The 27,680-nt window shown below is 38.1% G+C and overlaps 1 protein-coding gene and 1 pseudogene across 2 annotated transcripts in view; one reads left to right on the forward strand and one right to left on the reverse strand.

Moving 5' to 3' along the window:
• Positions 1–11,051, reverse strand: part of Galnt1 (polypeptide N-acetylgalactosaminyltransferase 1) — a 122,047-nt gene extending 110,996 nt beyond the window's left edge. The window contains exon 1 of one of the 2 annotated variants that reach the window (XM_071602808.1): positions 10,843–11,051. The gene's annotated coding sequence lies outside the window, so the exon portion shown is untranslated. Of the gene's footprint in view, positions 1–10,109; positions 10,203–10,842 lie in introns of those variants that run through there. The other variant, XM_027935641.2, reaches the window with a different exon arrangement.
• A 6,577-nt stretch (positions 11,052–17,628) lies between these two features.
• Positions 17,629–18,129, forward strand: LOC114092964 (small ribosomal subunit protein uS17m pseudogene; annotated as a pseudogene).
• Positions 18,130–27,680: the final 9,551 nt, after the last annotated feature.

Below are 27,680 nucleotides of genomic sequence, written 5' to 3' on the forward strand. Positions count from 1 at the left end.
CCTAGCATGCATGAGGCCCTGGGATCCATCCTCAGCTCTACCCAAAGGGGGGTGGGGGGGAGGCACATTCATTAACTATCCTCAAACTTAATGGTGGCATCCACTCAGGTCAAGAGACTCAATTCTCTCTTTCTTCACCCAGTGACAACATTGGATTCCACTTCTAAAAATGTATCTGTATGTTCCTGCACCCAAGTCATCTGGGCAAAAAGTCCATTAGCCTCATTTCTTACCTGTAGTCTTTTATTAAAGAAACTTACTTATACATTCAAGCTTAGTTTTGATCATGTCAGTCAATACGCTCATCAAAACCCTTCAACAGATCCCTCTTGACTTCCAAATATCCATACTCTTCTATTTAGCATTCAAAGCCCCTCTCAGTCCTGCCTCCTAGCAAGACAGTCTAGTTTGCTGGTTAAGACAGTAAACTCTGGAACCCTAATGCCATGTTACACAAACAAACAAACAGAAAAACAAGTGCAGATCCCCATTTCACCACTTAACTTTGCCAAGCCATGTAAATTTACTATAAGGAACAAATGTATAAATGTAGGTAGAGCTCTTAGAATAGTGTGTGGCATATGGTCAATGATATCTATGTTGTATTTTGCAGCCCCATCTCCAATTATCAAAAGCCAGCATTCCCATCTGTCTGAACCAACTCACAGTTGCCCTAATACTCTTCAGACTTTCCCTTCTTGAGGCCAGAGTCTTCTACAGGGTAAGAACCAGCAGATAAGCTGACAGGGTTGCATTCCCTCCTTTAACTTAAAAGCAGTCTAAAGCTTCTGCCACAAAAGATCCTTTCTCTATACATCTCATGCAGTGACAGTTTGCTCATCAAAGAACTTCCAATCCTGATCAAAGATTCTCAGTCTATAATTAGTCACCCTCTTTCCGCCTCTACTTTCTCACTACTCTCCCAAGATGTTGATCAGAAATCATCTTACCACCTATTTTCATGCCCAATAGCAAAGCTGTTTTAGTTCTCTTATACCTCTAAACTAGGTAAAAGTTGAAACTCTCATGCTCTTCTGATAAGCAGTTTCATTACTTCAGACTGTGTTCAATTTACATGAAATAGAACAACCTTCTCTGACAGAGGACAATTCTTGAGTCAAGGGTATACAAATAGCTGTGCTTCCTTACTAGAATCTTTAAACAAACTCACAGGGAAGCTGAGTAAACCCCAAACAGGATAAATCCAAAAAAACGCATAATATGAAGTACTATAAATTTCAGAAAAAAAATGTGGAACACAGCTAAAACAGTACTCTGCAAGCAAGAAACTTTTAGTGCTAAATGACCTGTGATTATAAATGCAAAAATCCGTAACAAAACATTAGTAAGTAGAATTGAGAAATATATAAAAGAATTATATGGCATGACAGAGAGGTTTATTCCAGAGATAACTTCAGAATATTTTAAAAAGACAAAAAGTTCCAAAGAACAATAAGAGAAAAATACACCTTAACTTCAGAGGAAAAATGATTTGAATGCAATGGATTTCTCATCTGAACTTAAGGAAACCAGAAGAAAGTGGCACGATGTCTTTTAAAGAAAAAGAACTATCCACACAGAATCCTATACCCACAGAAAATGGAAGGGGAAATTAAGATATTCTCAAATGAAGGAAAACTAAACGAATTTTTCTTCAGAAGACTTACTCTACAAGAATGAATAAAGGAAGTTTTTAAAAGAAAGTAATGTATAAAAGAAGGAATCTTGAGACTTCAAGAAAAAACACAGTAAGCAAAATATGGGTAAATACTAAAGGTTTGGGATTTTCTAATTTATTTTTGACTCAGAAAGCTAAAATTAAAACACTGTCTCATGTTATGTGTTATGTAGAAGAAACATTTATAATTATAAACAGAAGTGTAAAGGAATGTAAAAAGAAGGTTTCTATATCAATTGAATAGGTAAAATTAAAACACTAGCAGATAAAATAAGCTCTATAAAGATAAATATAATATCTAGAGCAACCAATTAAAATAAAACAAGATCTATACAAAGAATTATACTCGGGCTGGGGCTTTAGCTCAGTGGTAGTGTGTGAGGCACTGGGTTTCATCCTTAGCACCACATAAAAAAATAAAGAAATAAAATAAAGGTATTCTTTTCCATCTACAACTACAAAAATATTTTTTTAAAAAGTTACACTCAAAAATTGTATAGAAAATCAACATGAAAATTTTTAGGGACTGAGGATATATCTCAGCTGGTAGAGTGCTTGCCTCACATGCACAAAGCCCCGGGGTTCAATCTCTAACACCACCAAAAGAAAGAAAAAAGAAAAATTCTAAAATATTCAAGCAAAGCACAAGAAGTCACAGAAAGAAAAAAAAAAAAAAAAAACAGAAGAAACAAGAAAAAACTAAAATACTAGACTCAAGCCCCAATACAGCAATAATTACATTAAATATAAATGGTCTGCATGCACCAATAAAGACAGAGACTAGCCAAATGGATTAAAAATATGACCCAACTAAATGCTGTTTACAAGAAATTTACCTCAAATATACCAGAATAAGTAGGGTAAAAGTCAAAAAGGGTCAAAATAGATATATTAGATCAACAATCAAAACAAAGCAGTACTGGTTATGTCAACATTAGGTAAAGTACAACTCAGTGCAAAGAGAAGACTATCGAGTCAGAGGAAGACACTGTATAATGAAAAAAAGACAATCTACCAAGAAGACACAACAACCTTATATGTGTATGAAACAGTTGAAAAATACATAAAGCAAAAACTGAAATAACTTAAAACACAAATCCACAATTATAATTAGAAACCTGAACAACACTTTCTCAATAGTTAATAAAATACCTACACAGAAAATGAGCAGAAGGTTGTGGGTATAACTTAGTAGCAAAGCACTTGCCTAGAATACACAGGCCCTGGGTTTAATCCCCAACCCTGCAGAAGAAGAAAAGAAAAGTCTAGATACAGAACCCAACAAAATCATTAACGAACAGAATCTAATTGGCACTTAGAATACACTCCACAAAACAGCAGCAGAAAACAAATTCAAGTGCCCACAAAACATATACCAAGACAGATTATATTCTGGGCCATTTTTATTTGTTATTTTTAGTTATACATGACAATTGAATGTATTTTGACATATCATACATACATGGAATATAACTTCCCTTTTTTTTTTTTTTTTTTTTTGGTTGTACATGATGAGGAGTTATGCTGGTCATGTATTCACATAGGAACACAGGAAATTACATCCAATTCATTCTATTGTCTTTCCTATTCCCATCTCCCTCCCATCCCTTCATTCCCTTTTGTCTAATCCAGTGAACTTCTATCCCACTACCCCCCAAATTATTCTGAATTCGCATCCACATAGCAGAACATTGGGCCTTTTGTTTGGGGGATTGGCTTATTTCACTTAGCATGATAGTCTCCAATTCCATCCATCTTCCAGCAAACGCCATAATTTCATTCTTCTTTATGACTGAGTAATATTCCACTGCATATATGTACCACCTCAACAAATTTAAAAGAACTAAAATCATACAGAGTTATATTCTTCAACCATAATAGAATCAAACTGGAAACAGATAACAGGAAAATCTCCAAACACTTATAACACAGCACAATTCAGAATAATACATGAATCAAAGAGAAAGTCTCAAGAAAAATAAAAACATACATGGAATTGAATGAAAATAAAAATACAGCATATTAAAATTTGTGGAACACAAGTTTAAAACAGTGCTCTTCAAGAAAGAAACTTTTAGTACTAAATGCCCTCATGATTATAAATGCAAAAATCTTAAAAATTCAGAAATGCATAGAAAATAATGATAGGGTATATCCAGTGATGTTTATTCCAGGGATAAACTTAGCTCAATATTCAAAACTCAATCCACATAATTCACCGTATCAAAAAGAAAAACCAGGGCTAGGGATGTAGCTCAGGACTATGTAATTAGCATATGTGAGGACACTGTAAAAAAGCAAGAAAGAAGGAAAGAATGATCAATTGATCATATGATTATATCAAATCGATGCATAAAAACAAAATTCAACATCTACTTAAAATTTTTAAAAAAGCTTGAAGGGCAGGGGCTGGGGCTCAGTGGTAGCACACTTGCCTGGCATGTGTGAGGCACTGGGTTCGATTCTCAGCACCACATATAAATAAATAAATAAAGATCTATCAACAACTTAAAAATATTTTTTTAAAAAAATCTTCAAAAACATAGGAATATAGAAAACTTCCTCAACTTGATAAGGAGCATCTATTAAAAAACTCTACACTTAACATATTTAATGTGAAAGAATAAACACTTTCCCCGCCAAGGTCAGGAACAAGGCAAAGATGTCTTTTCTCAAAACAGTAGAAGAAACTTTAGTCAATGCAGTAAGAAAAGGTAATAAAATGCATATAGAATAAAAAGAATGAAATAAAATTACCTTTATCTGCAGAAGAAAGGATTATCTACATAAAATAATCCAAGGAATCTACAAAAGACTCCTACAACTAATAAGTAGGTTGAACAAGATCATAAAATACAAGATCAGCATATGAAATTAATTTTACTTTTCTTTTTCTTTACTTTTCTAGCAATGAATACAAGGATACTAAAATTAGAAATTCAACACCACTTACAATTGTTAAAAATTTATTTCTATATTCATGTATATAAAAGTCTAGCTGGACACAGTGTTACACACCTGTAATCCCAGCAGCTCTGGAAGCTGAGGCAGAAGGATCACAAGTTCAAAGCCAGCCTCAGCAACTTAGCAAGGCCTAAGCCACTTAGTAAGACCATGTCTCTAAATAAAATACAAAAAAGGGCTGGCGATGTGGTTCAGTGGTTAAGCACCTCTGGGTTCAATCCCTGGTACCAAAAAAAAAAAGTCTAAAAAAAATCAACCAGATCTAAGAAAACTGTTTTTCCCTCTGTGGTTTTGTGCTAGTTATACTCCTAGCTCTAAGAAATCATATGTATAGGACTCATGATAAAACTACACAATGTTAATGAAAGAAATCAAAGATCTAAATAAATAGACAATACAGTGCTCAAAAATTGGAAAATGCAATATAGTAAAAATGTCAATTTTCCCAAAATGGATTCAGGTCTACCAAAATCACAGCAAAATGTCTTTAGAGATACAGATTATTTTACAATTTAATGAAAAAGGAACATAAATAACTAAATAAACTTTGAAAAGGGAATAAAGTGGGAGGAATCAGTCTACTCCATTTAAAAATTTTTCATATAACTATAGTAACCAAAACTGTGTGGTACTGGCAGACATACACTGAATAATGAAACAGAAAAGAGAATCCAGAAGTAGACTTATACAAATATGTATAACATACAAAAGCAATGGAAGAAAGACAGCATTTTTAAGAAATGGTACTGAGGCAATTCAACATCTATAGGCAATAAAGAAATAAACTTTGACTTAAGTTTCATACCATACACAAAAATTAACTCAAAATATATCATGTAAAACTATAAGGAATAACTTTTAGGAAAAAAAAAAAAAAACCCACAGGAGAAAAATCTTCTAGGTCTAGGGAAAGGATTCCTGGATTTGACACCAAAGGCATGATCCACAAAAGAATAAATTGAGAAACTGTACTTGATCTCTGCAGATACCGTCTTAAGGGAATAAAAAGACATCTATAGACAAATTACATTTCTAACAAAGGACTAGTTTCTAGAATACATAAAGAACTCTTACAACTCAATAGTAGATATATGTGTGTGTGTGTGTGTGTGTGTATGTGTGTGTATTCCAATTAAAAAATGAGCAAAAGTCATTTCCCTGAAGTATGACAAATAAGCACATAAAAAAAATAAATAAAATGGCAAATAAGCATATGAAAAGACTATCAAGGGCTGGATGTGTACTCAGTGGAAGAGTGTGTCTAGCATGTGCTGGGCCCTGGATTCAATATCCAATGTTACTAAAAACAAACTAACTCAACATCATTAGCATTTAGAAAAAACACCTTAAAATCACAGAGAGATTATTACTCTGTACCTAACAGAACAGCTAAAATTAAAAAATAGTGACAACACCAAATGTGGAAAGGATACAGAGAAACTGATCATTCATACATGACTAATAGGAATATAAAATGTTTCAGTCACTCGAAAACAATTTGACAGGTTCTACAAAAAGATAAACATTCAGTTATCACACAACCCAATAACTGCACTCTATCACTTTGTCCCAGAAGACTTATGTTTACACAAAAATCTGTACTTAAATGCTTATAGCAGCTTTACTTGTGTTAGCCAAAAACTGGAAACAAACTGATGTCCAAAAGGTAGATGGTTAAAACAACCATAAAAGTACATCCACACTATGAAATACTACTAAGCAATAAAAAAAGAAGCAAATATCAGCATATGTAACAACCTGGGTTAATCTCTGTACTATATGATTCCATTTATAAAATATTATTGAAATGACAGAATTGCAAAAATGGAGGACAGATTACTGATTCTAGGACTTAAGAGTGGGGTAGAGGTGAGGGAGAGAGGCATAGCCATTTTAATAAGCAAGAAAAGGAAATCTTGTGAAGATGGAAATATTCTGTATCTTGACTATATTACTGACACTATTATCGGTCTGATATCATGGGTGCTATAGTTTTACAAGATATACCACGGGAAATAACTAGGTAAAGGGTACTTAGAATCTTTCTGATTATTCCTCATAACTGCATGTGGATCTATAATTATCTCATAACAAAATGTTTTATTAAAACAAAACTAGACTTTCACTTACTATTCTAAGGGTCATCACCCAAATGTGAACACTTCAGATCTCCATTTCAACCCCTTATTAGTTCTACTTTGTGCTGGACTAAGTGAAGACACATAGATATAAATGCAAAGTATTATCCCTACCACTGAACATCACACACTCAAACAGAGTGACAAACACAGGCATAAATCAACAGTGACAGTCTTCAAAAAGGAGATAGGATGCGATCAAACATTTGCACAAGAGGTAGCACTTCTCCAAGTGGAGGTGGAAAGGGGAACATCTTGGAAAGAGAAGAAATCACTGAAGTCACAGAGCTAGAAATAAATACAGTGCCTATGGAGAAAGTGATGTGTGTGTTGTGAAATAAACCGAAGGATTAGCAGTTTGGGGTTAATTAGGGAGGGCCCCTAAAAACCAGAGACAGGAGTTCAAATGTCACTCAGAGAAGCCTTCCTCATGAACCCAGTCAATGAAGCAGTAGCTCCCTTACCCTCTCTTTCACACCATCCAGCCCCTCTAAAATCCTTTACTTTATAGCACTCATCACAAGCTGTAATTATTACATAATGAATTCATCTGCATGTTTACTTGTTTAAAGCTGCTGGCTTGCCCCCCAGTTATCTTGAGCCTCTAGCATAGGTCAGGCATACATTAATCACTCAATAAATAGTAACTGAATAAATGAACAAACAGTAATTATTTGCTTCTGGTTCTTTTATCTATGTAGCTACCTTACTTCTTCCTCTATTTTCTTTCATTCTTTTGCATTTGTCCTTCATTGACCTATTGCCTCTTTCACCTGATATTTCCCCTCTTCCCGCTCTTTCACCTGTCCTTATCTTAACTCATCATAAAAATAAAACTCAGTATATATTAAAACAGTGGTACACAACTGCAATGTTGCAACATTTCCCAGTCTCAATCAATGAGGAACTGTATCCAAGAAATTTGTTACTGAAAACAAAGTACAAATGTTGTTATGTTGTTACTTGAAAATAAGAATATGCACTACACAAACAAATTAAGAGCTGAAAAAGGATTGTCCCTGTTGTGGCTATACTTGCCAAAGTATGAAAACCTCTCAGACTGGATGATTCTACCTGGTCTCAGGAAGCCAAAGAAAAGACACTGATGTGGTGGAGAATGCCTGCAGTCCCAGAGGACAGGGATACACAGGAGGATCACTTATGCACAAGAATTGAGACTAGCTTTTATAACACAACAAGATCCTGTCTCATAAAATGAAATAGAAAACCAGAACAGTACTCCTCCAGGCCACCAAAGTTATGAAAAACAAGGAAAGCTTAAAAAAAGAAAAAAGAAATGCTACAGACCAAAGAGGCATGACACTTAAATACAATGTAGTACCCTGGACTGCACCATGGAACAAAAGGAAGATATTAGTAGAAAAACTGGTGAAATCCAAATAAAGTTCAGAATTCAGTTTTTTTTAAAATCCTATATAAGACATTAATATATGATTAAAATTTGAATTTATTAATATTATGTTATTAAAGAGAGAGCTAGATTATATACCAGGAGCAAAATCCAGCTCATTTCAACTGAGGTCCCCTGAGCTCACCTGATGCAATGTGAGTACTTGGGACTAACAACCAGTTTTAACTATCCTAGTAGCTTGTTCACTTACTCAGCAAACATTTACTGAGTGCCTACTATTTATCAGACACTATAAAGTCTCTAAAGATACAGGGCTAGATAAGGGAGGGGAAAAAATTTAAACAACACTGAGAAAAATCAAGCATTGAACAAGTATTTGCATAAATGGTGAGTACTCCCCAAATTTGTTACAGCCATTCATTAAACCCTGTAATCCCTAGTATTCTAAATAAGGCTTCTTAAGATTCAAACTACACATAAATAACCTAGAATCTTATTAAAGCAGAAATTAATTCAGTTGATGGAATCTGGGGCCTGAGATTCTGCATTTCTTCTAGACTCTCATGTGACTGTAATGTTGCTGGTCCATGAACCACACTTGCAATAAAAAGGCTCTGAAGTACCACGGTTTTAACATCCTCAAACTATCATGCAAAACACAAACTCCAAAAACGCAAAAACATTTTGTCTCTCATTTGCCACAGTATTCCCAGGACTTAAAACTGTGCCCAGTATATTCAAGATTTAAAACTAGGCAGCTGGCACTCAAATATTTACTGAATACATAAATGGATGTATGATCTAGACTGCTGTTCAACTTAGCCACTTACCCATTTGGCTATTAAACACTTGAAATATGGCTAATGACTAAAGAGCTAAATTTTTCTTTAATTTTAACTTAAATAACCACAAGTCACATGTGGTTATTTAAATTAAGACTATCTTACTGGAAAGTCTAGGTCTATGTCACGAATGTGACACAAAGAGCACTGAACTAATAAAAGTCTGGGTTTCAATCCCAACTCTGCCGATTAGCCTGTGACCTGGAAAGTTTAACTTCTTGAGGCCTCAACTTTTTCATCTGTGAAATGAGGTCAAGATCTCCTAAGTCTCAAGGTTCTTGACAAGAATCACCACAAAGTAATGTATTAAACATAAGGTATGATAAAGGTGAACATTTTCTGCCCTCCGTAAACAGTTCACGATCACAAAAAGACCACTTTACCCACACTTGCCAGAAAATGCCAAGGGAGTTTGGTTGATGGACTAACAGTGGCTTTGAGAAAGAGGCCAAGGTCATAAAATGGGTGGTAGGGGTCGCTTAGTAAGATTGATGTAAGATTGGCAATGACAATGCAAATCATCACAATTCCTGGCAAATCTTTATTAAACAGGAATTGTATTGATTATGGGTGAGTAAATGACATTTCATTCATTCATTCTTCCAGGAAGGGCTCCCACATTACCTAAAGCCCGCTACTTCCCAAGCACAAACATTTGCTCATTCGGAGCCAGGTCCTCTCGGCCCACAGCCGGCCGGGAAGCCCCCGCCTCCAGTTACCGGCGCGTCTTCCCCTCCCCCGTCGCGCCGGCCCCGGCGAGGGTCAGGCTGGTACCACGGCTCCAAATACCCCACAACCGAACCCAGAAGCCATATTTAGCTATATTCTTGTCAATAAAACAAACTTCCGTCTTCTAAAGAAAAACGGTTCTAACTCAATGTCAAACTAGGACGGAAACTCGCTGCTCGCCGCAGCTGCCAACCAGAGACGCCGCGTGTCCCGCGGCCCTGGAGTCCCCGACCAAGACCCCGCAGCGAGCGCACCCGCGCCCCGGCCCTCGGTAGCACCGGCCACAAAGGGACAGGGGGACGCGGACGGGCCTCCTTCTCCTCCTCCTCTGGCCCCGCGCTAGCGGCTGCGGCTCCAGGGCTGCCCGGGCGCGAGCAGACACTCACCTCGCTCTGCGCGCGGCGGCGGCGGCGGGCGCTCCTCGGGGCCGGCCCGGGCGGTCGCGGCGCGGTCCCGCGGGCCGCAGCGCGGGCGCTACTCAGGGGCCGCCGTCCGCCGCGCCGCCTCCTCGGCCACTGCCGCCGGCTCCCCCGGCGGGCGGGCGGGCCTGGCGCGAGCCCCGCCTCCGCCGCGCCCGCCCCCGCCTCCGCGGCGGGCCTCCTGGGCTCGGCGGGCTAGTCGGGGCCGCCCTGCAAGCCGCGGCCGCAGCCGCTCACTCTGGGCCCCCTCAGCGCCGCCGGCCGGGGCCGCAGGGCCGCCCGCAGGCCGCTCGGGCGCGGTCTCCACAGCGCGCGGCGTGCTCCGCGGCGGCGGCGGCCCGTGCGGCTGCGCGGGGGAGGCGGGGGCGCCGCGCGCTCACCCGGATGCGCCGGCCCCCTCCTATGCAGCGAGCCCACCTCGCGGCGGTCGCGCTTCTCTCCGGGGCCAGGAGGTTCCGGCCTCTCAACTTGGCCGCCTTTTCTTGCTCGACCCACCGGGAGGTGCGGGACCGCGGCGCCGGCGTCCGGGTCACCGGGAGGGAAGCTCCCCCTGCGATGGGTTCAGTGGTGCTGTCTGGGCCGAGGGATTTTGCCCCCCGATCCTGTGTAGGGACAAAGAGGCTGCGACAGCGAGTAAAATAAACCCAGGCCACTTCACGTCGAGCCCGTCACGGGCGGGAGAAAATGGAGGTGCCCTCACCGCGCGGAGGAGGCCCTCGGATCGACCCCGGGCCGTGCCGCAGGCCACCCCTGACTCGGGCGGAGCCACCTGTAGTGTCCGGGGAGGTCTGAAGCCGGAGAACTGTCGGTGGTGCCTCGTCAGACCCGGCGGAACCGGGCGACTGGGCTGCCGTGGTCCAGGACCGGGGCGGGCAGTGAGAGGAGAGGCCACCGACCCGCACGGCCGGAAGAGGCAGCCCGGCCCCGAGGGACCAAAAGAATGCCTGGGGGGGTGAGGGGTGCACAATTGGGACCGTTTAGGGGCCTGTCTCCTGCGCAGTATCCTACAAGTGTCTTTCCACTACGCCCCCTTGGGAAGCACTGCTTAGTACTCCTTCTCAATACCCAGCCGCTCCCTACCCTGAAGACCACTAGACCCAGCCCTGATCCTCTATCACACTAGGATAACCAACCGTCTTTTTACCAAGTAAAATTTCTCCTTCAGTCATCCAGAGGTTTGTGTCTTACTGCTTGCCAACCAAGAGCCGGAATGATAAAGAGACTGTACCATTGAAATAGCCCCATCTTAAACTTTTAAATACATATTGTTATATAGGTTGGGGGCGTAGCCCAGTAGTAGAGCACGTGCCTACCACGTGCAAGACCCTGGGTTTGAGTCCCAGTACCACAAAAAAATATTCAGGGGGGTGTGTGTGTGTGTTGACATAACCAAAATGTTGCAAGCAAAAAAATTTTACCAAAAAAAAAAGTTTACTATCCTGCATTTGCGATTATCTACATCTCCCAAGTACTGTTTTCAAAAATAAAAATTTAAAACATACTATTTTTAAAATACTTATATAATATTTTGGAAGAAAGTCAGTGATTAGCCCTTTAATGTTCCACAAGAGGAAACATCACTTTGAAATAAAGATGCAGTCTTTTTAAAATACTGTGTCCATATTTTGTGAGCAAATATTCACAAATCACATCTGATAAAGGATTTGTATGCAAAAATATACAAAGAAATCTTACAACAACTTAATAAGGCTAATAATCCAATTAAAAGTGGACGAAAGAACAGACATTTTACCAAATATTTAAATGATCAACTATTAGTATTCAACATTATTAGCCACTTAGGGAAATGCAAATTAAAACCTCAACGGGAAAGCTCTTCACCCCTATCAAAATGGCTAAAATTAATAAGCAAAAAAAAAAAAAAAAAAATGCCAGGAAGTAGAGAAATCAGGACCTTCATATCCATTACTTAAGAAAATATAAAACAATGCACCACTTTGGAATACAGTTTTTCAGGTTCTTAAAAAGTTACACACGGGGCTGGGGATGTGGCTCAAGTGGTAGCCCGCACGCCTGGCATGCGTGCGGCCACGGGTTCGATCCTCAGCTCCACATACAAAGAAAGATGTTGTGCCCGCCGAAAACTAAAATAAATAATTCTCTCTCTCTCTCTCTCTCTCTCTCTCTCTCTCTAAAAAAAAAAAAAAACTTACACATAAAACTAACATATGACCCAACAACATCACTCCTAGATACATACTCAAGAGAAATGAAAATATGTTCAAATTATGTATGCTTAAATATTTATAACAACATTGTTTGTAATAATCAAAAAGTGAAAACAATCCAAAAGTCCAAAAACTCCTGAATAGATAAACTAAATGTGCTGTATCCATACGTGGACTTATTTGATAAAAGGAACAAAGTACTTATAAAAGATACAACATAGAGGAAACTCAAGATACTAAGTGGAAGAAGTCATTTTGCAATAACACATATAACATGATTCTATTTATTTGAAATGTCTAGAAAAAGTAAATCCATACAGTTAGTTGATTGGTGATCACCTAGGGCTGAGGGCAGAAATAAGGAATGACTGCAAAGAGTACAAGAGATAGTTTTGCAGTGATAGACATGTTCTAAAATTAGATTATAGAAAATTAAGGCCAGCCTGGGCAACTTAGCAAGACCCTATCTCCAAGTAATAAAAAGGGCTAGGGATGAAGCTCAATAATAGACAATTCCTGGATTCAATCTCCAGTACTTAAATAAATAAATGGGTTGTGGTAATGGTTGTGCAACTCTGTAAAGTTACCAAAAACGGAAACAAGTGAATGTTGTGATATGTAAAATTACTTCAAATAACAATTTTTTTAAAAAGATGTCTGTGTTCCCTTAAGTAATAGTATCTTTTTGGTTTGGTTTCAAAAATCCTTTACAATTAAAAATGTAAAAAGGCAAATAGAAAATTGGCTGTAATTTGCATTGTACAATGTAATGAAATGTACTTTTTTGCAACTGGTTGTATAGCCAAACACATTTAACCTCCAAGGTCCACAGTCTACCTATTCCTATTCATTCAAAACTGTTTCTTCACTTAATCCACTATAAGAATAGGAAATGAGGTAGAAAAGGATAAATATGTTTGAAAGCAAGAAGGAACTGGGTATCTGTGGTGATGGGCAAAGTTGTGACTTATGCAGTCAAGGGGGAGAAATAAAGAATGTCCACGTGCTTCTGCCTTTTTCAAAGCTTTATTCACTCAAATCACTCAATACGATTCCACTCTATAGGTTCTTAATCAAGAAAATGACGATCCTTAATGTCAGGCACTGCAATAGACATAATTAATTCAAAGTAAACAATTCTAAGTTAATTCTAAGTACTGGTAACACACTTAATCATGACAGACTCATTACATACATTCCCTCTGCATGCTAAGCTCAAGTGCCAAATCTAGAGTCTAAAGTCTTAGGCATTAAGTCCAGCAGATGCACACTCACTCAGACCACAGTAATCAGATCAGGAACCTATGAAGGCTTCTCCTCAGGTAGAGCTTAATAATGTTGAGGAGAGGGTCCTAAGGGGAAGTTGCAGTTCTCACCAGGGTCAAGATGTGGCTGTAGAGTTTGAGAGCAATGAGAATGATGCAGAGGATCAGACAGATGATCAGACTTGTGTCAAGTACTCAAAGAAGAGTTGGGGTGTCAGTCCAGGTCCTCATCAGGCTCTCTGGCATGTGGGCTTCAGTGTTGGCTGGCTGGATATTCATTTGCTCCATCATTTATGTTACATTTGGGGGCTTCTGCTCACCCTTTCAATCCCTACCAGCCATTACCAGATTTCTCAGTGATGTCTTTCATTCTAGGGTCAGGACATCTTGTCTGGTGGTTTCCGCCCTGATCTCTCACCTCTGACTTTATCAGGGCAAAGGCAAATGACAGTTACTTCACTCTGAGTTTTTATCAGGGTTGTGGAGATGACAATATTGGAGGGCTCCATAGGCTTGCCTGGTGGGGATTGCAGTTTTATTTTAAGATGGAGTTACTTAGGCTAAAGCCCTTCTTAGTGTAAGGCCATCATTACGGTATCTCCCAATAGGGTCAAGCTCTCCAACAAAGAGTGGAAAAAAGGGCACAGATTAGAGAATCCAAAGTAAGGACACTGACATAATCTTTCCAGTGTTATTCTCATTTCCCTTACTCTCAGATCCCCAGGAGTCTGGTTTCCTCCAAGCATGCAGATGTGTACCTCAAGGGGAGAACTGCCTTTGGGCTAGATAATAATATAATTCAGAATTTTTAACATAATTGTATGTATTTTAAAAGGATTTTTTTGACTTCTATGATTTTACCATCTGGTGCCTAGAAGATTGACTAATGCAGACACATTGAAATTGAATATCCCATATGAAGTAGTCTATCTGCCCTGCATTTCCTCATCACAGCTCCCCATCCCAGGAAGCACACCAGAGGCTGCTGCTCCTTTGAAGGAATCAGTAACTCAGTGCCTCCTTTCTAGAATGCCTTCATTTAAATAGTTGTTATTTGAATGATGCTGATATTCTTTTGACTTGTGAATAAAGCCAAGTTTGTTCCCAGCTAGCTAGAAAGCAAATGAATGGTTTCTAGGATAGATTGGTTTTTGTGGGAAGATGTGGGAGATGGCCTGAAGCAAAATAAACTGCCTGTGAGTGATTGACCTGTGGTGAGAGGAGAGGGAAAGGCAGAAGAGGTTGGTTATACAGAATGTTGTGTCAAGTACTCAAAGGGTAGGGAAGAGCAAAGAGGGTGATGAATGAAAGAGGAACAGGCAAAGATGAGCCCATACAGGCAGCCCTGCCTTGTGGCTACAGCCTGAGGAATGAATGTGGGTGCCCTTCATTCTATCATAGCTCCCCTGCCCATGGCACATCATTACTGTCAAGACAGCTGCACTGCTCTGAGGCCCAGGAATCAAAGGGTGTGAATTGGGTTGAGACAGGAAGCTGTTCATCCTTTGGGTGGTGATCATGTATAAGGTCAGGTGGTGAGTCAGCAGTCCTGGGCAGAAGAAGGTGAAATCACAGTCAGGACCCCACCAAAGCCTTGGATCTGATGATCAGATCAGGTAATTATGACTAACATTAACAGTTGTACTGTACTAGATGGCTATATATAAAAGTCCCAAATCCTGGTGCCTTAAAACTGTGTAAATTCTGCTGGGCATGGCAGCGCATACCTGTAATCCCAGCAGCTCAGAAGGCTGAGGCAGGAGGATTTGTGAGCTCAAAGCCAGCCAGAGCAAAAGTGAGGCACTAAGCAGCTCATGAGACCCTGTCTCTCAATAAAATACAAAATAGAGCTGGGGATGTGTCTCAGTGGTTGAGTGTCCCTGAGTTCAATCCCTAGTGCCCCACTACCCCCACCCAAAAAACAACAACAACAACAAAAAAAAACTATGCAAGTTGTTTTCTATCTCACACTCCATGTCCCTTGAGGGTCAGTAGGGGCTCTGCACATCACTGTGAGCCCATGTTAAAGGACAATCAATAGCAACACACAGCTCCTCAGTGGAGAAGACAGTGCAGGTGACAGCTTACATGGAGTCTCTACACTTCGTCCCCAATATCTCTTTCATGCTTGTATTTCCATGGTCAGATCAAATCACATGACCAGGGAAACAGACTCAATCCCAGCGTGTACCCTAAAACAGAGGGAAGGAAATATGTGGATCACAACATTAGTGACTACCAAACATATCAAACATCAAAGTCAGGGTAATTTTTTAAAACTTTACTTTGAAATAATTATAGATTCATAGGATGTTTTAAAAACTGAACAGAGAGATCCTTTATGCCCTTCACTCAGTTTTCTCCAGTGATTACATCTTATGTAACCAGTAGTATAGTATCAAAACCAGGAAACTGATATTAGTACAACATGTGCATATAGCTCCCAGCCATTTTTAGCACATGTGTAGGTTTCTATAACTACCTCAAGAATCAAGATACAGAACTATTCCATCACCACAAAGATCTCCCTCATTCTGTCCTTTTACACATAGTCACACCCCCTCCTTCCCTAGCCCCCATCTCTCTAAACCCTGGCAACCACTAATCTGTTCTCCATCTTTATAATTTTATCATTCTGAGAATGTTATATAAATGGAATCATACAGTATGTGACCTTTCAAGGTCGACTTTTTATTCAACCCATATTATCCTTGCAAACAAAGGGGTCATGTTTGTACTGTCTGCTCTATTGACTGACAGCATGGAAGTCCTGGCTCCAAGCTGGTCTTCTCTGATACCACCAGCAATGGGGTCAGGGCCCTGAAATATACTTGGTGAAGGTGGAGGTGAAGGTCAGAGTCCAGGTTTTCTATTTAGCCATTGCTGACTGGGGTAGGGGTGAGGCAGTGTGTTTTTTGTTTTGTTTTGTTTTGTGTGTGTGTGTGGGGGGGGGGGGGGTGTGTGTATGTGTGTTTCCTGCAGTGTTTGGCTGGAATAGAGCAAGTTATTGTCCAAAAGTTTTGTCTAGTGACATTACCCTTCTCTTGGTCTTTTGCCTAGAGAAACCAAGGCATTTTTTTATTTGGATTTTTTTAAAATCTTATCCTATGATAGTCTGGGGTTGCCTACTTCTCTAGCATTTAGTCCAGGATGTATGAAGCTAGAAAAAAAAAACAACAACCCAGGAAAACTCTTTGCCTTGTCATTCCTCAGGTCCCAAGATTCTTAATCAATTATCTTCCTCTCTCCATGCACCTAAATCTCCTTCTGTTTGTTTATATACAGTGCACAGGGCTTTGACCTGTCCTCAGAGGACATGTACTCCGCCCTCTATTTTAACCTTGGTCTGCAATAAAAGTCGAGAATAAATTTTTAAAACCTACATTAGAGCAGATAGCAAATTATTCCTATAAAAATGTCCCTCCCGGTTTCTTGTGTTACATTTGGCTTTCTTGAGTTAGAAAGAAAAAGAAAGATTTACTGCTGGTCAACTAGGAGTTCCACATGTACACTTTGGACATCCATATAGGTTGTAATGTTTATTATAGTGAGAAAAATGCTAGCAACTGCTAGCTAGATCACAGACACTGTTGGAGTCTGCAGTCAGCAAGTATGGAGGAATGGGAAAGTGGAGACAACCAGTGAGAAGAAAAAAACCTGAAGCACAGCAGGCCAATAGATCAGACTTGCATTGATACAGGCAGAAAACACTGTCTGGAAACATAGTCAACGAGAGTAAAGAAGGTAGTGGACAAATAGAAACCCAAGAAACTGATATTTTGGAAAGTCAGACAAGCATCAATATGAATTATCTTTATTTTAAGGAAAACAAGAGTCAAGATAGAAGGAAAACCTGTCTGGTATAAAAAGCATCAAGGAAAAGGGAAGCAAGTCTTAAGAAGCCATAGATTTGGTTTGGGGTTTTTTGTGTGGGGGTGGATTTTTTGTTTTGTTTTGTTTTGTTTTTGTGCTGAGGGTTAACCAACTCAAATAGGGTTGCACAATTTAACCAGAGGGGACCAAAGCCACATAATGTCACTAGCACATTAATCTATCCTTGCCAAATGGACATTGTGAGGAAGATGACTGGGATAGCAACACAAAAAAATTCCTGAAGTGAGAGTGACCAGACTTGATCTGGATCCCAATTCATTCAACTATTTTAATAAGTGAAAAACCTACTTTGCTCACAATGCCCTTCAACTTTCCACAGCTAGGTACATTGTGCTCCTCAAAGCGTAACCTACTCCACAGACAAAGCGTGTGAAACTTGAACTGGCTGAGATTGTTTTCAGAGTTGGAAAAGTCGGAGATCCAGTGACAGGAAAACTGGGTGCAGAAACGACTCACCTGGAGAGTCTGTTCAGTTTGTAAACCACTCACCTAACCAAAAATCTGGAAGAACTCAGTATCTCATCAACACAGTGGAGGAGGAGCAGAAAATGGAGCCAAAGGGAAAGATTTACACATTTGCTTTATGGAAAAGGAAAATTTTCTAAGTCTCATCATAAACTATGTCCAATTTCTCTGTGATATTTATGAAATAGCTAAAAGTAAATGGAGTAAAGGGTTTATTATAATTTTTCATGAAGGTTTGTGGTTCTATTTTTCACATTTTCTTTTCAATAACATACTTTCATATTGCACTTAGTGTGCCTATCTTTTCAATAACATACTTTCATATTGCACTTAGTATGCCTAATAATATTGCACTTAATATGCCTAGCTGCATTATTTTGTTTCAGAAGGTTTATTTTTTCAGAAGGTTTGTTTTTTTCCTCATTCAAAAGAATGTTGAATTTATCTGAGAATTTTATTTTGGGAGAAGAAAACCTCTTACATAAACATGTAAGTCCACATTAAATGAGTATTTTTGATGGTCTACATTCAAAATAAATTTAAAATTTTTTCTCTGACTTCACCAATTCCAAAAGGAAATTATCAACATGTTTGTGGTCAGAATTTTTTAGATTAAGCTGTATTAATAAGAATATTGAATGTAGAAATAAAATTTTTAAGTTAAAAAAAAGAAAAAAGCAAATCAAATAGCATGAACTTCAAATTAGGAGAAATGGAAGAGGTGATGGGTACTTGATTTAAAATAGGTACTGTAGCCTGCATGGTGGCATACAACCGTAGCTGATCAGCTATTCTAGACTGAAGCAGGAAGATGATTTGGGGCCAGGATTCAACCTGGGCAAGGTAGTGAGCCCCTGTTACAAAAGAAGAGGGGGGGCGGGGAGAGAGAGAGAGAGAGAGAGAGAACATAGGGCTAAGGCTGTACAGCTCAGTGGTATAGTAAGTGCTTAGCATGCACAAAGCCCTGAGTTAAATCCCAGCATGGGGGAAGAGGGAGAGACAGACAGACAGACAGAACTATGGCAAGAAGGCTGGGAAGCCTGGAAAGCTTGACCAACAAATGTGCACAGAGAGTTGTTTCATGAACTAGGTGTTTTAGGAAGACCAAGATAGCAGGGCTGTGTAGAATGGGTTGTATATTGAAAGAGAGTTCTCAGAGGTGGTGGAAACTATCTCAAGGGCCCCTTTGGCAGGTAGTGTGGCATATGTCAAGGTATTATTATTAAGTTGTATAACTCTTGTTACTACATCCTTTGGGCCTAAATATACAAAAAAGCAGTATCTCACTCTTTTGCTAGAAATATGTGGTTCATTATTCAGGTAGGCAATTTGATTGCCCTGCAGGACTGGGAAAATATGACTTGGTGAAAGAAGAGGCTGTATTTTATAATCCTCTGAAAAGTTTTTCTAACTGGAAAGACCTGTAGAAAATTTTCCCATCTTGTGTTACTTGACATGTTTTTTTGTTTGTTTGTTTGTTTTGTTTTGTTTTTTAACTTCTTCTTCATGGAGTTATCCTAAATTCCATCTAATAATATGATGAATTTGTAGTTACAATTTTTGTTGTTACTCTGCAGTCTTTTCAGCCCCTCTCCACATTTCATATGCTATTTGTTTCTTCTTTACTTGTTTTCCTCCATTTCTCTTAACCCCAAAGATCCATTCTACGGCAACTTTGCCTTCAACGAGCACTTCAGTTAGATTGATCTTTTCTTTTTTTTCAGAATTCCTACAATTTCATCATCTGTTGAACTTTATTTTTTCTGACATTAATTAAACATCTCATCATACTGCTGCTATAATATTTTACATTTTAAAGGTCTAACCTCCTAGATAGTGTGCACTATGTTTGTGTATTTTAATTATAAAAATAACATGGGCATTTGATTGAAAAGTCAGAGGGGCAGGAAGATATAAAATGAAAATTTAAACTCTCCCTCAATGCCATCCTCCAAAGTAACAACTTTTTAAACATTTGTGTTACTGTGTATCTCTCCTGTAAACCATCCCTAGCTCTAAACAATACACTTAGAGTTCCAATTTTTTATTTATAAACCTTAGATAGTGTGTCAATTTTTTTGCTGCCATACAAAACAATCCCCAAAACAAGGTTTACAACATTTACTTCAAGCTTATGAGTCATTGGGTGCAGCTCTGCTGGACTTGGTCCAGTGTGGGTCTGTGTATCTTCTCATTTGGGGACTGGGATGAAGGAGTGGCCATTGTTTGGGGCACATTGTTTCCATGGCAGAGGGTCATAGCTCAAGAGGAGCAAATGTGATACTTCAGAAGGCCTCTGTTCAGAACTGGCCACTGTTACTTCCAACTGTTACTTCTACCTGTATTCTATTATTCAGACTAACACAAGGTCCAATCTTGAGTCAATGAATAGGAGCACTATATGTGCTCTACCAGGATGAAAGGCAAAAATCACACGATAAACAGTGTGGGTATATAATGTATTACAGAAGGGGAGCACAGAATTGGGGACAATTGGAGCAATGATTCACTTCGCCATATACAAATGTCTGTTGAGTCTCACTTTTCAAAGATAAGGAATTGATCTCCTTAATACCACTCCTGTTTCCCTCTTCTCAAAGTTTCTCAATTGTATTACACATAGTTCTTCTACTTTATGGCTTTAGATAATATAGATAAAATGTTTTCTCGATACTCAGCTTTAGATAAAATCTCTTGAGTTTTTATTATTAAAATAAGGATATGCATATGTAACCCTGAGATTTTTATCTCTTTCCACCTCAAAGCATATCATGAACATTTATAACATTCCCACTGCGTTTTAACACTAAATTCAAGTCTTTTATGACTTGAATACAAGTTGATTTAAGAAACTAAAATCCAATGAAGATCACTTATGATACTACCCTTGTGCACATATTATTTTTCACAAATCCAAGAAATGTAGTTGGAATGGACTTGTAGAAAAAGAAAATTGAAATCATCCGCTAAATATGTGTAAATGAATATTTTAAAAACTGAGATCAAATGGTTTATCATTCATGACACTCTACATGGTGTTCAGAATCATGCTACACTTAATTTGTTTTATATGGGACTGTGCTCTTTGCTATAAAGCTTTTTGTTTTTCATGGAGTTTCTCCTTGTTGACAGGATTGCCACACTACCTCTAAGTTCATAACAGCTTCTTAAATCGTACTTATTTGTTGAAGCGAATCCAGTTTCCAGTTTCTTATCTCCAAGCCTTTTGATTACTTGTTTAATTTGAACCAATTGCCTTGATATCTACTGCCCAGCCAATTAGCCTGGGGGTTCTTTTTATCGCTGTTCTGAGTTGTGACCATTATTTCCTGGATTATTTATCTTCATTTTTTTAAATTTCCATTTTCATTTTAACTCAACTGTTTTTTTTTTTTCCAAAAAGGAATTAAATGTTGAGCCTTTTCAGTCTGACTTGCAGACTGATAAATTGGCTGGGCATAGAATTCTATGTCCCAGGCCACTTTCTCTTTCCACTTGAAGGCATCGTTCCACCAGGCATCGTTCCATCGTATTCCTGCCTAAAGCTGGAAAGTCCAAAAGCCAATATGATTCTCATCCCTGTGCAAATGAGTTGTTTTTCTCTCATAAAGCTTTTAAAAGTTTTCTCTTTGACATAGTGTACTGAAATTTCATAAGAATATAAAAGTTCACAATGAGTTTTTTTTTTAAAGCAGTTGTTAACCAATCGGTATTTTAAAATATCATGTTACATGGTCTATAGTGTTGAAGACATGGGGGAATGCACAAAAGGAACACAATAATATTTCAGAGAGTTTCAATCCAAGGGCATTTATAATCTAGCTAAAGAATAAACAATTAGGTAGCCCTTATGAAATGAATTCTTAATTAGCCAAAGTGAGTTCAGACATTTATTTTGTGTCTGATGATATAATGTATAGTATATTCTCTCTCTCTCTCTCTCTTCTTTTCTTTCTTTCTTTCTCTTTCTTTTTTTTGTTTTGGTACTGGGGATTGAACTCAGGGGCACTTGACCACTAAGCCATATCCCCAGCCCAATTTGTACCTTCTGCTAAAAAATATGCTGAAACTTTGTGGAAGGAAACAGAGGCAATCATTTCTTTGCTCTGTTTTCTCTCTTTGTGAAAACCTAAAGTTATTTTTCTACTAATCCTCCATTGCTGTCATTTAAAATAATTTCAAACAAATGTTTTAAATTATATTACAATAGACCATTCAATTAGTAAATGACTACAGAAATTTAAATTATTTTTGTTTCCTTTTTTTAAAAAAAAAATGATACTGGGGATTGTACCCAAGGGTGCTTTACCACTAAGTTACATACCAAGTGCTTTTTATTTTTTACTTTGAAACAGGGTCACTCTAAGATGCTGAAGTTCTCACTAAATTGCTGGCCTCAAACTTGCAATCCTCCTGCCTCAGCCTCCTGTGTTGCCTGGATTTCAGGTATGGTCACCATGACAGCTCATATTCTCTCTCCTCTCCTCTCTCTCTCTCTCTCTCTCTCTCTCTCTCTCTCTCTCTTTCTCTCTTCTTCATTTTTTTTTTTTTTTGGTACTGGGGATTGAGCTCAGGGGCACTTGACCACTGAGCCACATCCCCAGCCCAATTTTGTATCTTATTTAGAAACAGGGTCTCACTGAGTTGCTTAGTGTCTCACTTTTGCTGAGGCTGGCTTTGAACTCATGATCCTCCTGTCTCAGCCTCCTGAGCCACTGGAATTACAGGAGTATGCCACCACACCTGGCTTCATTTTCTCTTTTTGATTTGTTCTGTAACTTGATCACATCTTCAGTAAGCTTCTTGGTGACTTGGTTTGTCTTCTTAAGTATTACTGTATTTTCCTTTAGGATCATAGAAATCCCATACCAAACCATGGCCATTTTTTTTTTCCTTGTGGCCACATGCCTAGAAGCGGTCTAAGACCAGATTGCTCCTATAGCAGTGAATGAGAACATGATCTTTCAAAGTAGATGGAAATAAATGAGATATGGTGAGAAATATAGACCCCAGAGAGTCCTCCCCCAACCCACACAAGAAAGAATAAAATGAGAATACCACCTCTGAATGTTTTTATGACCTCCTTGTTGCTAGTGAGAGAAAACAATCAAGGAATAGTCTAGAGAAACTGATCATTTTAAACAAGGAAAAGGAGTGTACTTCTTTTATGCTAAAGATCCTTTAAAATTATGTTTCTCAATCCTTAATGTGATTCAGAGTTCTCGGGAGATACTTGTTAAACATACAACTCTTGGCGCCTCACCCTTGTAGCATCCTGGAGCAGGTAGAGCTGGCTTTATCCCCTCCCAGTCTCAGAGCTCTTTCAGGAAAGTCTTTGAGCTTTATATATATATATACATGCATATATATATATATATATATATATATATATATATATGTATATATATGTATGTGTATACATATATATATATATATATATATATATATATATATAGAAGTTAAAAAACCCTAAGACTCTATTGCAAAACAACAGCTCGATGCAATTGCCAAACCATTGCTACCTACCCAGCCCTTGAAAGGTGTTGCCATGTTCAGAAGGCCTTTCAGTGTTTATATTTCTTTAGATGTCTGTTTGTAACTTAGATAACTAAATTGCTGACTATTAGAAGAGATTGGACACAATAATTTTCACTTTGGGATTTTTCTCAATGTATTTTCTCAGACAAATGACTGGAAGACAAATCATATAGCTGAGAAAATTGAATTCTTACTGATGGGCACGCACACGTGCGTGTGTGAGTGTGTGTATGTGTGTGTGTGTATACATATATATGCATACATACACGCACATACTATAGCACACACATGATCACACTCTTACATATATAACCATGTACACAAGACTTTTCACTATACAGATGAGAGTCCATAATCAAAAGGCAATGTCAGAGCTTCCTTCTGATACACAGCTAGTCAGAAAAGCTTCTAGCCATGAGAGAATGAAATAATTTGAAAGACAACACAAAAATGAGATAAAAATACTAGGATTTTCAGAACTGTATGGACACTAAATCCTGTTCCTTTCTCTGGTTCTTTTTTTTTTTTTAACATTTTTTGTAGTTGTACATGGACAGCATCCTTTATTTTATTTGTTTATTTTTTTAGTGCTGTTAAGGATTGAACCCAATCCCTCACACATGCTAGGCAAGTGCTCTGTCACTGAGCTACAGCCCCAGCCCGTCTCTGGTGTCTTAATAGCCTTCCTGACATCCCCACTAAGTGGTCATCAGCCCAGGTTTGAACTTAACGGATGGGAAAATTTTTAGTGACTCTACGGGTCACTATTCTAATTTTGGTATTGTTGCCTAGGAATTTCATCCTTACATCAACAGGGAATCTAGAACCTTTACCTTCACCTTACTGTCTAGATTTTGCCTAATTTTATCATATATAGTTATGCCACTTATTTTTCTGTTTTGGCAATTTTTCTCTATCCTTTCATTTTCAATTCTCTGTGCCTTCATTCAGGTATGTCTCCTACAAATAACATAGAGTTAGAATTCATAAAACAACCTCTCAGGGGGCTGGGGAGGTGGCTCAAGCGGTAGGGCGCTCGCCTGGCATGCGTGCGGCCCGGGTTCTATCCTCAGCACCACATACAAACAAAGATGTTGTGTCCGCCAATAACTAAAAAATAAATATTAAAAAATTCTCTCTCTCTCTCTCTCACTCTCTCTTTAAAAAAAAATCAATCTCTGCAATAAATTTTTCTTTGAAACTGTGCTTATTCTATTGAGAATTATATATGAAATTATTTCTACTACTCATTGTAGGGATTCTATTTGTCTATTTTTCTGTTGTTGCTTCTTTTATCCTTTCTTTTTTTATTCAATTCTACTTTCCCCCTATCACTTTATTTTTGCCCAGGTGTTAGTTTGGAGATTATCTACTTTATTTCTAATTCTTCTAGAAACTTTAACAATAATTAATTTACTGATAATTTTATTTGCTAACTATTTTCTTCTTACATTTCAGATCTTGCCTTGGAGATCATTTCCTAATGTTTGTTCCTAATGTTTGTTGCATGAAACACAACCCTTACTGTTGGCATTAGAGAGGGCCTATTGGTATTAAACCATTTCTATTTGTCAGAACATATCTTTATTTCATAACATAATTTTATTCTTGAAAGTTTCAATGAGAATACAGTCCTAGATTTATGGTCAGTGTATTGAAGATACCACTCCAAATTTTTCTTGGCTTCCATTATCACTGTTGAGAAATCAGCTTTCAAAAAAAAATTTTATTTATAATCAGTAATTTATATTTTTGTTTCTGGATACTCTTTGTCATTTTTTAAATAACTAGAAATTCACCGGAAGCTCAACATAGTATGGAGAGGTCTTTCAGACCCTTCTCCAGTTTCCCCCATTGGTTGTATCTTACAGAACTATAATAAAATAGCAACATGAGGAATTTGATGTTGAGACAACGTGTATACATAGTCCTATGCCACTTTATTACATGTGTAGATCCTGCAAGCTCATCTAGTTTCAAGATGCAGGACTATTCCATCACCCATCACAAAGATCTTCGCAATAGCCCTTATAGTCACACCCAAACCGCCTGTCATCCCTAATCCCTAGAACTACTAATCTGTTTTCCATCTCTATAATTTTATATTTTTAAAAACATCATATAAATGGAATTATATTGTATGCTATGAACTGAATTATATCCCCCCAAATTCACATGTTGAAGCCCTAACCCCCAATTTGACTGCATTTGGAACTAAGGCCCTTATGTGATAATTACAGTTAAATGAGGAGATACCAGGGGACTCCTGATCCCTTCTTCTCTCTCTCTCTTTCTCTCTGCCATGAAGACACAGCAAGAAGGTTGCTGTCAGCAAGCCAGAAGATAGTGGTTACCAGAAACCACCAGTTAGCTCTTGATCTAAGACTAAGAGATCAATTTTCTTCACAACTTCGAAAAAATACATTTCTGTTATTTAAGCCAGTCTATGGTATCTAGTTATGGCTGCCCAAGTGGACTTATGTATGTTATGTAAACTTTTGAGACTGTTTTTTTTTTCCACTCAGGATAATATTTTTAAAGTTCACTCAAGTTGGTGGATGTGTTAATGGTTAGTTCCTCTTTATTGTTGACTAATATTCTAGCTGGCTGCTTTCAAGAGCTTCAATTTGTCTTTGGTGTTCTATAGATTAGTTACAAGGTGTCTAGTTGAAATTCTTCTTTTATTTTTCTTTTAAATTTCTTCTTGAGACTTTCTCTCCTCCCCAAATTTGAGAAATGATGTCATTAATCAATTCTGGAAAATAGTCATTATTTCCTCTGGTATGGCATCTCTCCCATTCTCTCTTTTCTTTCCTTCTAGAACTCTGATTAGATATCCTCACTTTATCCTCCATGACTCTTGTATATTCTCTCTCTCTCTCTCTCTCTCTCTCTCTCTCTCTCTCTCTCTCTCTATATATATATATATATATATATATATATATATATATAAAATTCTAGATTTATATTCCAGATCACTTACATTTTCTAGTAGTTTAATCCATCCATTGAGTTTTTATATCATAAAAATTTCATGATAATATAATGCACATTATATTATCTCTTTAAAAGTACACAAATTTCATGTTTTTAGTATATTCACAGAGTTGTGCATCCATACCACTCTGATCCAGAATATTGTCATCATCCCAGAAAGAAACTGGCTATCCATTAGCAGTCACTCTCCCGCCCTCTCTTTTCCAATACCTGGAAACTACTAATATATGTTGTTTCTGAAGTTTATGTATTCTGGACATATCCATGGAATTCATATCCATGGAATCCTACAATATGTACCCTTTTGTGTCTTATTTTTTTCATTCAGCATAATGTCTTCAAATTTCATTCATATCATATCGGTATTTCATTCCTGTCATTGCAAAATACTATACCATTGTAGCAGACCTTATCCCACATCACCATTTATTTGTTAACCACTCATCAGTTGATAGGCAGTTTTGGCTGTTACGAACTATGCTATTATGAACATTCATGTACAAGTTTTTGTGTGAACATATGTTTTAAATTCTTTTGGTTACAGGAGTAGCCTTGTTGGGTAATACAGTACCTCTATGCTTAATCATTTGAGGAATTGCCAAATTGTTTTCCAAAGTGGCTGCATGATTTAACATGCCCCCTAGCAGTATGTGATGGTTCTAACTTTCCTATGTGCTTGCCAGTACTTATTATTTCATTTATTTGTATCATAGCAATCCTAGAGGGTGTGATGTGGTAGTATTTCATCATAGTTTTGATTAGCAATTTTCTAATGACTAATGATGTTGAGGATCTTTTGATGTTCTGGTCAGCCATTTGTACACTTCTTTGGAGAACTCTCTAGTCAAATACATGGATCATTTAAAAATTGGATTCTCTACTACTGAATTTTAAGAGATTTTTATACAGTCTAGATACAAGCCCCTTATCAAGTACAGGTTTTATGAATGTTTTCTCCCCAGTCTTTGGATTGTCTTTCACTTTTTCCTGTTTTGTCCATTGAAAGACAGAGGTTTTTAGTTTTGATGAAATCCAGTCATTATTCCCTATTCTATTGTTCCTTCTTCTTTTCATAATATTTGTCCAAGAAACCTTTGCTAAATCCAAAGTCATAAAGATGTGTTCATGTTTTCTTCTTGTAAGTACTGCACGTTGATTGAGCCACTGAAGCTACTGTATGTTTTAGTCTA

This window comes from Marmota flaviventris, chromosome 16, assembly GCF_047511675.1.
Source record: "Marmota flaviventris isolate mMarFla1 chromosome 16, mMarFla1.hap1, whole genome shotgun sequence".
Taxonomy (NCBI): domain Eukaryota; kingdom Metazoa; phylum Chordata; class Mammalia; order Rodentia; family Sciuridae; genus Marmota; species Marmota flaviventris.